Source organism: Vulpes vulpes, chromosome 7 (genome assembly GCF_048418805.1).
Source record: "Vulpes vulpes isolate BD-2025 chromosome 7, VulVul3, whole genome shotgun sequence".
In the NCBI taxonomy this organism is placed as follows: domain Eukaryota; kingdom Metazoa; phylum Chordata; class Mammalia; order Carnivora; family Canidae; genus Vulpes; species Vulpes vulpes.
In genome coordinates, this window is record NC_132786.1 from 78,611,393 (window position 1) to 78,622,294 (window position 10,902).

Here is a 10,902-nt window from a genome sequence, read left to right on the forward strand (position 1 = left end):
GGTCTCAGAAAGTTCAGCAAACAAAATGAAGAAACACAAAGTCAAATACAGAGCTGGTTCTCCCACGCAGAGGAGACCTGTGCTAGAGGGAGAAGCAGCTAGCCCCCACCTCAGGTCTGCAGTTTCTGCCATCTATCATTTCCCTCTCACTTTCTTGCCATTGCCCTTGGTTATTGAAACTGAAGGGGTAATTCAAATCTACCCCTTGAATCAAATCCAGGTTCAAATCATGTCTCTTGCCGTCTTTTTCAGGCAGCTGACTTTGGGGAAACGGTCTCTCTGAGCTTCATTCTATTTCATCACCTGTGAAACTGTCATCATTTACCTATACTTCAACTTGGTTGGTAACTAAAATTGACAGAGTAGCAAATAGAAATACAGGATACTCAGTTCAATCTGAATTTCAGATAAACAGTAAGTTATTTTTACTATAAATTATACTCAGTTAAATTTGATGTTTTATAATATAATATGTCCTAAATATTGCATGATATACTTATATGAAAAAAAATTTGTTGTTCACCTAAAATTCAGATTTAACTAGGAATACTGTATCTTACCTGGCAACTCTATTTGTGACATTGAAATGTGTGAGATTATTTACCACGAAGAAGGTAATAAACTGGCCATTTATGTATTCCCAAAGAACTCTGTACATAGTTATATCAGGTCCTCAAGGACAGTGAAAGAGAAAGAGAGAAGTAAAGGGAGGGGGGAGATAGAAACATAATTTAGAGGAAGTAGTATGAGATCTGGCTTTGAAGTGTAAGAAGTTCAAGAAACATAATTTAGAGGAAGTAGTATGAGATCTGGCTTTGAAGTGTAAGAAGTTCATCAGGCTTAGAATCCAGCAGAGTGTAAGGCACAGGGGTGGTTAATGAGTGAAAGCAGTTAAGAACCACTGTGAAGCTTGAATATTATCTTGGAATCACTGGAAGAATCACTCATCTTCTTTTCTAGGACAGTGATTTGATCAGATTTGGGTTTTAAACAGATAGCTCTGGGAATGGTGGAGGCGGTTGGACAGAGATGGTGGTGAGGGGGGAAGGCAGTGGATGGGGCATATAATGAGGGAAGAGTCTGCACCAAGTTCATGACAGTGAATGGTGAGGAATGGATAGATTCAGGAGACACTGCAGATGTTGAATGACAGGAATTTGTGAGAGGAGTCGCAATTCACAGTCGCAATTTGACCGTGAAGATGGAGAGAGGAGTCGCAAGCCCACCAAAATGGTGCTTAAGTGAAAATTTTAAAGGAAGAGGAATTACACAGGAGAAAGTGGCATCATAGAAGTCAAGGTGACAAGATTGGAGGGAAGATGATGAACAGTGTTGTCACTGGCATCTGATCCCCTAAACTCAGGAAATTCCAGTAGAACCTTCTAAGCTAATCTTAGCTTTTAGGAACAGAACACCTAGAACCTTCTACCTAAAAGTCAATTGTACTTTAAGAAACCAGCTGACATGAACTGCTGGAAGAGAAAAAGAAAGTTTTGAGGAAGACACCTGCACAAATGAATCAGAAAGTGTCTCAGCCTCACTACAATATTAAAATTCCCCTCTGAATATTCATCCCAAGCTCTAATAAAAGGAGTCTTCTTTCCCTTGCTTGAGGAGTCACAGCTTTGGAAATGGTTCCCCAAGATCTCCTTATTCGTACAAATAAAGATGACCTTGTGTGTGACAACTCTACATGGTGTAGTTCTGTCTATAAAGCACCAAGAAGGGGACCCACTGTGGCCAGCCAGCAGTGTCTCCTTCAAAGATGAAGGAAGATGAGGGTGGAGAAGGGAAAGAGGTCATTGAGTTTCACTAACCTGGGCACATATGATAGAGGTTCTGGAGAGGCACTTGCATGGATAATTGTAGAAACACCATGGAGTACATGGGAGGTGAGCAGGAGAGAAATGGAAGGTAGTCTGTGCTTTCCCAAGATTTATAGGTGAAAAGAGAAATCAATTCAGGGGGATGCATGATCCACAGGGGATGTTTGGTTTGTGTTTTAGTATGTGCAGCAAATGAGTGATTTGTATAAATGAGGCAAAAAAAAAAAAAAAAAGAAAAGAAATCCAGAGATTAAAGATAAGGGAGACTGAGCACATAAGCTATATGAGTAAGTTCTCTGAGCTGAAGGGAGATAGTAACAAAGGTGAAAACTGTTAAAGGACACTTCCTTCCTCTATAGTAAAGAGGAGGGAATTCAAGACTTGATGATCTCCATTTTTCCTGGGAATTATAGATAAACTGAGGGAAAAGGGAGAAGTCAGCAGGCTGTAAGCCTTGTCATGCCAACAAAAAAGATTTAGTGGAAGAGAGAGCAAAAGTGGTATCAGCATCAGCAAGAGGCTGTGGCAGGAAAGGGAATTTATGACAAAGATATGTTTTACTTACCATAAAATATACATCACATACAATTTACCTTCTTAACTTGAAAATTTTAAAGGAATATTTCAGGGTGGTAAATACTGGATTGTGACCTACTGTGTGGGTTCCTGAAATTGAAGTGAATATACTTAAAGGTGAGGTAAAGAATTGTGAAGCTCAATGAGGGAGAGAATTTTTGAAGGAAGGTTGTAGAACAGTGAATTGAATGAGGCACAAGACAGAGCCAAGACTAGTCTAGAGATGGGGATGCGGGAATGAGCAGACTCCACCTGATACTAAGCAGAGAAATCTTTATCAAGGGACAAACTTCAGGTCTTCAGTTACAGTGAAGAGATGGCAGCATTTTAGGAAAGAGCTAAATTTCTAGGGAGATCTCTTGGAAATTAGATCTTTGTGCTTGAGAACATAAAAGGAAGATAAAAAGAATCAGTGGGAGGAGGCAAGGAAATGGGTAGAACTCAAGTGTGTAGACACGAGCCTATGTAAGAAATTAACCAGATAGCAGGTGTTCTGAGCTGGAACTATGGTGGAGAGATGGGGATGGCAGCTAGAGAGCTTGACTTGAATGGGCCTAACTAGGCTCAAGGTCCATCTGGTATCTAATTACTCTTGTCTCTGCAAACTCTCTATCTTACCTCTAGGCAGACCTGTAAGCTCACTGGGAGCCAGGGACATAATATGTGTAGATTGTGCTGTAGATTGTTAGTTCTTTGGTGGCTTTGGGATTTTATTGAGACTTTGGTAGTTCTCATTTAGTATATTTAAACTTACCTCAACCAACTTCTTGATTTTCATGAGAAGAGCGGGGATTAAGACAGTCACGGACACTAAGAAAATATTTTTTTTCCTCAGGTGTTTTTTTTTTCTTTATTACTTTTTCCCCTGAAAATAAAAGAAACACCTCAGTAGAAAGTCTAAAAATTTTAAAGAGATAATGCAAACAAAGAAACAAACAAAACCTTCCTAAGTCTACCATTCCAGATTAACCACCTCCAACATTTTGGCTTATTTCCATCCCTTTGCTTCTTCCCTCCTTTATGTAGAATCATGATACAGATATACACTTGGCTTTTATTGCTTGGTATTTTATAGTAATCTAGTAGGATGGTTTAAAAGGCTTATTTAATAAATTGGATGTATTTTTCTAGATTTGTTCTAGAGTTTGTTCTAACTTTCTTCTAGAATCTGAACCTGGTGGAGAATCACTTCTTGAATCTTCTTCCAAATGCCTTATAGACTTGAAATGCCTTATTACCTAAAATAGAACTTTATGGAAGTTCTACATTGTATGAGGCATCTCATTCATATACTTCTCATTCTGGAGTCTAGAGAAGTTGATTGTGGATGACAGTGGTATTTGCACTGTACTGATGCATTCTTTAATTGTGTAAACTTATAAGAGTTTTAAATAAGATTTTGATGAGAAAAATAGATACATAGAAAACCACCTTTTTTGGCAGAGAGGTTAAATTTAAACAATATGTATTCAGGCTGTAAATCCATTAGATTCATATTGGCAAATTAAAATAAACTTATGATATGGGATTCGAGTGAATTTACTATTTGGAATTCTAAAAATTAAGAAATTTATAACTTTTGCAGATATATCAAAGGAAGTATTGATAAGTTTCCTTATAACTCTGGGCCAAAAATGATAGAAAAATATGGAATCTAATATACTTTTTAATGAAAAAATTTTCATAATTTAAAACTTTTATATTAATACAATGAAAGGACATTTAAAAGAAAATTAAGGCAGTTTTGAGGCCAGTCAAGACCCAGCATTGCTGAGACACCCCTGAGCTGCGCCTAGAGCATAGCCCAGGCCGCCAAAGTAGTTACTGGCAAAAACAGAGCCTCTTAAGCTCTTCAAGGCCTGAGCATGGTTGCTCAACTCACCTCAGATTACCCTTCTCCGGACTGAAAAAGAACCATTTGGTTAAAAAGTTTTGAAAGGTAAAAGGCCAACCGTGTTAAAGAATTTTGTTTGTCACAGGGCTCCATTTTATAGAGTATAGTAAGCACAAGATATTAAGCAAGAGAAGCCACATAATGACTTACTAATTAAAAAAGGTGTGGAATCTTGCTCACTGGTAGAGATTTCAAAGAACAATTCCATTTAAGGAATAAAAAACAATGCATTTATCATACTACATCATTTTTCTAAGACTACTTTAATCCATCAGACTAAAATTATAAGTTCCAACACAAAAGCTCCCTCCCCAACTAAAATGAGGGTTTTAAAATTAAAACTTTTATTTTGAGATATGTAGATTTCTATCCACTAGAAAGAAATGATGCAGAATGATCCCGTGTCTACCTACCCAGTTTTCCCTAATGGGAAGATATTACAAAAAATAATGTACAATATTACAAGCAGGATTTTGACGTAAGTATAATCAAGATAAAGAACATTTCCATCACTCCAAGGATTTCTCAGATTACCCTTTCATAGCTACCCCTAGTTCCCTCTCACTACCTCCTCCTCCTCGTTTAACCCCTGGCAGCCACTAATTTGTTCTCTGTTTTCGTCATTTTGTCCTTTCTAGAATGTTATATATACAAAAGCATATGTTAATAACCCTTGTGGAACAGGCTTTATGACAATCAGCACCATCCAGACACCATCCAGAGTTTAACTCTTCATCCGTTGAAGGACATCTGAGTTGTTTCTAGTTTTGGCTCTTATGAATAGACATTAATGCACAGTTTCTGTGTGGACATAAGTTTTTTATTTTTCTGGAATGAATGCCAGGAGGGCAATTGCTGGAATGCATAGAAGCTGCATTTTCAGTTTTTTTTAGGAAACTGCCAAACTGTCTTGCAAAATAGCTATACCATTTTACATTTCCTCCAGCAACATGTAAGTGTTCAGGCTTCTCCCTGGTCTGATCAGCATTTGATACTCTTACTAATTTTTATCTTAACAATTCTCATGGGTGTATAGTATTATATTACTGTGGTTTGATTTTGATTTTGCTAATAGCTAATAAAATTGACATTTTTTTCTTGTACTTATCTGTAGATCCTCTTCAGTGACATATCTCATGTTTCATGTTTTTTGTCCACTTTCCAATTGGACTATTTTTTTTACTGTTGAGTTTTGAAAGGTCTTTATATATTCTAGTTCTTTTATATTCTAGATGTGAGTCCTTTGACAGGTATGAGGTTTGCAAATATTGTCACCCACTCTTGGCTTCTCTTAGAATCCTTTTATGAGGGTCTTTGGAAGAACAAAAGTTTAAGTTTTAACTCAGTCCAATTTATCAATTTTTCCTTTTATGGGTCATGTCTTTGTATCTAGTCTCAGAACTTTCTGCTTCATTCTACATCCCCCAAATTTTCTCCTCTTAAGAAAATTGTATTTTTATATTTTGCACTTAGGTCCATGATCCATTTTTTTAAATAGATTTTATTTAAAAACCTTGACGTGTGAGGATTACAAAAATGGAGGGGGGGAGGGTAGAGAGATCCAGTTTGTTATCTTGACTTCACACCACCATCTTTGTCATGATTCATCTTCAGCCCTACTTCTGTTTTGTTTTGTATATAGTTTTTATCAGGTTTTCTGTGAATGTATTCCTGATTTCTGTACTGACCGTACAAAAAACCCATAAATACAAATCAAGTGAATAGAAGTCTAGAAAATTCCCTCGTGGTGGAGAATATAAGCACATTTCTCTAAACCTTAGAGGGGAAAAAAGTAGGAAGGGGCAGAAATGAAGGGGAAGATTAAAAGAAAAACAACCTATTATCAATTTGCAATGTTTAGATTTGGGTCACAATGTATTATCTGTTTTATATGTTATTGGGCTTGGTTTGCTAACACATTGTCTAAGATTTTTCCATTTATGTTCATTAGTACATTGACCTAAAATTTTAATTTCTAGTAATGTCCTTGTGGGATTTTGGTATTAAGGTTCTGCTAGTCTGATAAAATGAGATACTATGTTTTATTTTTTTCTGTAAAAGTTTGGATAAAATTGATATTATTTTTTTCCTTTAATTTTTGCTAGAATTCACCAGAGAAGCCCTCTAGCCTGTTTTTGTGTGTTTGTTTGTTTTACTTCTATATACTACTGCATTAGTATATAAATGAATAGTTTATACAAACTTAGAATTAAACTTTTATTGTTAAGGTATGACTTCAAAAAAACTTCTAGTTGGAAATAATTACACACGAAGTTGCAAAAGTAGTATAAGAGTTTACACTACATTCTTCCCCTAGCTTTCCCCAATGATGCCATTTAACATAACTGTAATACATATAAAACCCAGAAAATTGACCTTGGAACAATGTGTATATATAGTTCTGTGTTATTTTATTAAGTTTGTGTAAGTTGTTATAACCATAGCTGTAATGAAAGTGTAGGAGTATTCAACACCACAAAGAATGCCCTGGTGCTAACCTTTTATAATTATATCTGTTCTCCTCCCTTTCCCCACCACAGCTACCCCGGCAACCACTAATCTGTTTTCCCACTCTACAACTTTGTCATTTCAAGAATGTTGTATAAATGGAATCATACTTGCGAGACTGGCTTATTTCACTCGGCAAGATGCTGCTGATACCTTTCCAAGTTGTTGTATGTTGAAAGACATTTCCTTTTTTAAATTTTAAAAAAAAATTTAAGTTCAATTTAATTAACATATACTATATTATTAGTTTCAGAGGTGGAGTGTAGTGATTCATCAATTGTATACAACATCCAGTGCTCATTTCTTAAAGTGCCCTTCTTAATGCCCATCACTCAATAACCCCATCCCCTACCAACCTCCCCTCCAGCAACCCTTAGTTTGTTTCCTACAGTAAAGAGTCTCTTATGGTTTACCTCCCTCTCTATTTTTATATTTTTTTCCTTCCCTTCCCCTATGTTTACCTGTTCTGTGTCTTAAATTCCACATATGAGTGAAATTGCATGGCATTTGTCTTTCTCGGATTGACTTATTTCACTTAGCATTATAGCCTCTAGTTCCATCCACATCATTGGAAATGGCAAGATTTCATTATTTTAATGGTTGAGTAATATTTCATTGTGTGTGTGTGTGTGTGTGTGTGTGTGTATTACATCTTTTTTATCCATTCATCTGTCAATGGACATCCGGGCTCTTTCCATCACGTCAGTATGGTACTGGCACAAAAACAGACACATTAGATCAATGGAACAGAGTAGAGAACCCAGAAAGTTAATTCCTTTTTATTGTCGAGTGGTATTACAAAGTTCAGATATACCAGAGTTTATTTAGCCATTCACCTATTGAGAAACATTTTGGTTGTTGACATTTAAGGATATTACAAATAAGACTGCTGTGAACATTCACATTCGGGTTTTTGCATGAACATGAGTTTCCCCTTCTCTGGGATGAATACCCAGGAGTGCAATTATTGGGTTGCATGTGAAGTATAGGTTATAGGTGTTCTCAAGAATTTTCCAAACCTTTTCCAGAGTGGTTGTACCATGTTTCCATTGCCACCAGTAATGTATAAGAAGTCCCAATTTCTCCACTATCTCACCATTAGTGGGTATTACCAATTTTTAAAATTTTTACTATTCTAATAGGTGAGTAGTGGCATCTCATTGTGGTTGTAATTTTTGCATTTCCTCAATGATTTAGAGATGCTCAACTTATTTTCATGTTTTTATTTGACATCTATATATCCTCTTCAGTGAAATAGTTCTTAATTACGTGCATTTGTCCATTTTCTAATTGAATTGCTTGACTTTTTTACTGCTGAGCCTGGAGAGTTCTTTCTTTTTATATATTGTAAATACAGTCAGTTGTCACCTATGTGATTTGCAAATTTTTTTACCCAGTTTGTACTTACCTTTCATCTTCTTAACAGTCTTTTCCAGAGAAACAGTTTCATTTTGATCAAGTTCAATTTATCAGATTTTCCTTTTTTGAATTCTATTTTCATGTCTAAGCACACTTCACCAAGTCTTAGATCCTGAAGTTTTCTCCTTTTTTTTCCTAGAAGTTTTATATTTTACATTTAAATCTATTATCCATTATCCATTTTGAGTTCATTTTTGAATAAGGTGTGAGATTTGGCCAAGATTCTTTCTTTGTCTTTTTTTGGTCCATGGTTATCCAATTGCTTCAAATATGTGTATATATTTAACATATGTATATTTAACATTTAAATAGGTGTTTAACATTTCCTCTTGTTGCATTTTTACACACTTTATTTGAGTGTAGTTGATGATGGAAGTTTTGAATTCGTGAGCAAAGGGCTAAGAAAGAATTCTTGAGACATTTTTGGTGCAGAAAAGTGGTTTTATTAAACCACGGGGACAGGACCCATGGGCAGAAAGAGCTGTACCTGCCAGTAGGAGGGGTGACTGATTATATATTTAAAGTTTTGTGGAGGGAGGGCAGGTAGAGATAACATAGGTTTCCAAGGGATTTCTGTATGCTGAAAGCAGGGTCTTACAAGACTTTGAAGACTCAGCTATTTGTCAAGATAAAGCGACTTTTAGTCTATGATGAAATATAACATTAAGGCATTAAGGCAACCATGAACTTCTTGAGGAATGTCCCATTCTGCATGTTTCAGGTATCTATCAGTGAGCTGCAAGCTGTAAGATCTAATTTAAACTACATTTTTCTTGTCTTGGTTCTCCTCAACAGTTGACACACAATGTTACATTAGTTTTGGGTGTATAACGTAGTGATTTCACAAGTCTATGTGTTATGCTGTGCTCACCATAAGTGTAGCCACCATCTGTCACCATAAATCACAATTACAGTATCATTGACCATGTTCCCTGTGCTGTGCCTTTTATTCCCATAACTTATTCATTCCATAACTGAAAGCCATATCCCCCTCTCCCCTTCCCCCATGTTGCCCATCCCCCCTTTTCCCCTCTGGCAATCATCATCAGTTTGCTCTCTGTACTTATGGGTCTGTTCTTTAACGAATTTGTTTTTTTTTTAATTCCACATATGAGTGAAATCATATGGTACTTGTCTTTCTCAGTCTGACTTATTTCACTTAGCATAATACCATCTAGGCCCATCCTTGTTGTGGCAAAAGGCAAGATCTCATTCTTTTTATAGCTGCATAGTAATCCATTGTGTGGATGGTGGGATGGGTGCATGCACACACCATATCTTCTTTATCTATTTGCCCTCTAATGATATTTATTTTGTAATTGGAATTAGGTAGGTACTTTTCTTTGACAACTCTGCTCATACCAGTAAATCTGCTCCCATACCCCAAAAGTGGCCCTAAAGCTCAAATGGTGTGTGTAGGCAATTTGTGTGTGTGTGTGTGTGTGTGTGTGTGTGTATGTAGGCAATTTGAAGATGAACCTATATAGGAATTCATTTTAGCTGCACTTGATTTACCAAGTACAATTTATTTACATATCTTAAATTATTTTATAAAATCAAGATTACTGGGGAGCCTGGGTGCCTCAGTGGGTTAAGTGTCTGCCTTTGGCTCCGGTCATGATCCCAGAGTCCTGGGATAGAGCCCTGAGTCAGGATCCCTGCTCAGTGGGGAGTCTGCTTCTCCCTCTCCCCAACCCCTGCTTGTGCTCTCTCGTGCTCTCTAGCTCTCTCTTTCAAATAAATAAATAAATAAAATCTTTTTAAAAAATCAAAGATTATTTACTTGGATTAAATTAATTTCAACTCACCCAGTTCACATCCAAGTCAAATATCAAAGTTTGACTTCCGGTGGGGAGGGGATATTTCAAAATAGAAGGGAAGTCTTTGGTTGTTTTCCAAATATTTTGCCAAAAAAACAAAACCAGAAAGGAATAAAGTGACACACAAGATTATTACCACTGAAAAGATAAATACGTATTTTGATATTACCAATATTGTAGATTTCCAAGTGAATTGGTACAAATTCCACTGCATGTGTATTAATTTTCAGGAAAGCAGTTTGGCAATTCCTCAAAATGTTAAACATGGAGTTACTATAAGACCTAGCAATTCCAGTTATGAACAGCATGTGAGCATGGGTGTGGAAAGAGGCAGAGGGGAATAGAGTGGGAGGCAACTTGGGCTCCATCCCAGGACCTTGAGATCATGACCTTGAGCTGAAGTCAGACACTTAACTGATTGAGCCACCCAGGTGCCCTGTGTTCTGCTACTTTTGTCTAAAAGTTTCTGTATAGCTGATTTGTCCCTCTCCTGGTCCTTTGGCTAGAGAGAAGGATTTTACTAGTTAGAAGTTTTATCCTTTCAGCACTTTGAACACTCTGATGGCCTGCAAAGTTTCTGCCGAAAAACCAACTGGTAGCCTCATGAGGGCTCCCTTCTGTGTAACAAGTTGTTCTTCTCTTGCTGCTTTTAAGATTCATTATCCTTTTACATTTTAATTTTAATTTGCTTGGCATGGTCCTCTTTGGATTCATTGTATTTGGAACTTGTGTGCTTCCTGGATCTGGATATCTGTTTCTTCTCCCAGGTTAAAGAAATTTGAATCCATTATTTCCTCAAGTACATTGTATGCCCCCTTTTCTCTCTCTTTTCCTTCTAAGATCCCCATATTGCTAATGT